The following is a 2,932-nucleotide window of genomic DNA, read 5'->3' on the forward strand; positions in this document are numbered from 1 at the left end:
CTATAGGCATCAAAATAAATTTTAAATTATTTTTATGCCTCGGTTTTGTGGTCCCGAAACCACATTCCGACTAGGGTCAATTTTGGGCTGTCATAGATTGAAAGTGTAAATAAACCTAAGCTACAGTGATAACTAACTTAAGTAATACTAAGAACATCAAGAATAAGAAGTAAAGAAGAAAATTAAACTCAAAACTAAGAAAGAAGAAGAAAAAAAATGAAAACCCCGGAAAAAGTGTAGAAAAACTAAGAGAAAACCTATAGAAAACTAAACCTAAAACTAAGATAATGTGTGTGTCTCTCCTCCTTAGCCAGCTTTAGTTGTTTTAGGTTATCTTTGATGAGTTTTTGTTGCCAAAAATTCTCCTACACAAGCCTTGGGTGACTGGTGGGTTCGGTGGATAAAGACTACCCTTTTTGTTTAATTTTGTCCCCCTGACGATGTCAGTGTCGCGGTACCCAGAAGAGGATGTCACGATATCTTGGGTAGTGTCGAGCCTTAGGGTCTTCTTTGAAAGGTGGATAACTTGATACACAAAGAGGATATCATGATACCAGTGAAGGGTGTCTTTATTCTTTAATACTATTGGAGGTATCGCGATTCCAAGGTGTGAATGTCGCGATACCTTTTTTCTTGGTGCCATTATCGCTCATTTTCGACCTCCAACACATCCCTACACCACTTGATCACACATTGGGCCTCTCAAAGGCACTATTGGCCAAATTGGGTCACAAAATGGGCAAAAATGAGAGATTTTCACTTATTAACTTAAAATATAAAAATTATAAAAAAAGCTACGCAAAAGATGCTACTTTGCTCTAGAATAAGCTCCTTAACTATGCTAGAAAAGCCTAATTTGCCACATCAATTTCAGGATAACTTGTCATTCTTATAACCACTTAATTTAACGTAGAGGAAGACATCCCTACTTATATCGCTAGTTTAGCCTGCTCCTAAACACTTAAGTTATACCTCATCTCTCAAATGTTTTCAATAACATATCACACATCTAACATAAAAATAGTTTCAGGTAGGCTAAACTCATTTTCTTAATATAATCATACTTCAGTGCACGTTTCACACACATTAACATGATTACATATCACAATATATATTCTAGGCACACACACTTAGTTGTTCCGCAGAATCACATGCACCATACACTCAATTCATTACATACTGGACTCACAATGTTGTATACCAAGAATAAATATTTTTAGCAGTCATTCATGAACTTATTCACGGCTCTGGAACATAGATTACAAGAGACTTTTCTTGAAAGACTTGTAGGATTTGATATTAGGAACTCATCTGAGACTCACCTATTTCAACTACAAGCTCCAAACTCAAACGTCCAGTTCAAACCAACAATAGCAACTGTTTAAAAAACATGAATTCACCATTAAAACCCATTTATAGATAGATTGCTAATGTTTCATCTTTAGATAATCCCTATGCAAGGCTTCTTATTCATAAGTTACTGTCTATATACTTCATAGCATCCTTACTCTTAACATGCGGAGTTATTAGACTTAACAGGAGATGGAACATCCTCTATTTATTCCCCAAAATCCTTAGCTTCCAATTTACATGAGAAGAAAAATCAACAAATAACATTTAAGAAAAAGAAAGAATTAAAGTGTCATCTTGAAGAAAGAAAACAACTCTTTCACAAATCCTTCTCACACATATTTATAATCCACTTTCGCTTAGTGGAATTTGACAAGTGTCAAGAAATTTTAGAATGTGCCCTTCTTAATGGCCTATGAAATTAGTAAGAAACATAAATTAGAGTCTTGTTCATAAGCTATTTGACCAGTCAGTTTAGTTGGTTTACAACCAGATCTAGTTACCAAAACTTGCTCTACACAATGCTTGAACAAACTAGGCATGCTATACCTTTGGCAGTATCCTACACAAAACTTATTTTTCTTTTTATCAAATTATTTCTTTTATTGAATAAAATGTCAACAACTAAATCCTCATATACTACCATGGGCAAATACTCAATTCGCCAAAACCTTAGTTCGCAAGAAGCTTACAATTTGACGAGCTTACTACCAGAGTGCACTAGAACAGACAACTTCACGTCTATTCCCCTTGAATTTGGATAAGACATATTTGGGGTGTGACATTTACTCTTTATTTTCTTCGTGTTTTACCTCACATTTCTTTTTTTGGCCATTGTATGCCCAACACTAGTTTCCATAGTTTTGAACACTGCACCCATTTTTTATAATGCAGATTAATCATATGTAATTACTTGAGGGCATAAGCCATAGTGATAAACGCCAAATTATACATAGTTTTACCCCAAATACTTAGCATATTTATGGATGTTTACTACTAGATTTGTGGATTTTGGTGCTCTTAATCCAATTATTTCATGTTTTGTACTTAGGAGAGCACCAAGAGTCAAAAGGAGCCTAAAACGAGCTAAAAAGGGACAAAACAGACAAAATCAAGAAGATCACACAACCTAAGCCTTGCCATACGGACATCTCACATGCCCGTGGCCTTCGGGGGTGTCGACCAAGGTTTACACATTCACACAGGCTGGCCATTGAGCCCAAATGATCGTGGCAATTTAATAGATCGAACACGGCCTGGCAATCACGTCACACGGTCATGGCACACGGGCATGTCCTTTTTTCAAAGAGTTGTATTTTACACGGAAAAGGGTATTTAGGAAGGAAGAAAGCCAATCCAAAGCCTATATAAACACCCTAAGTATGACCAGAGAGGAGACCTCTTCCAGAACTTTTCTGGAATACAGAACCACAAGCCAGGAATTACTTGAAGGAAGCCAGACGATCCATCCCAAAAGCCAGAGCTACTCCAAGACTAAAGATCTCTCTTAGAAAACTCTAAAACCCCTGAAGGAATTCTAAGAGAGATCTTTAGTCTTGGAGTAGCTCCGGCTTTTGGGATG

The sequence above is a fragment of the Gossypium arboreum genome, chromosome 2 (assembly GCF_025698485.1).
Source record: "Gossypium arboreum isolate Shixiya-1 chromosome 2, ASM2569848v2, whole genome shotgun sequence".
In the NCBI taxonomy this organism is placed as follows: Eukaryota; Viridiplantae; Streptophyta; class Magnoliopsida; order Malvales; family Malvaceae; genus Gossypium; species Gossypium arboreum.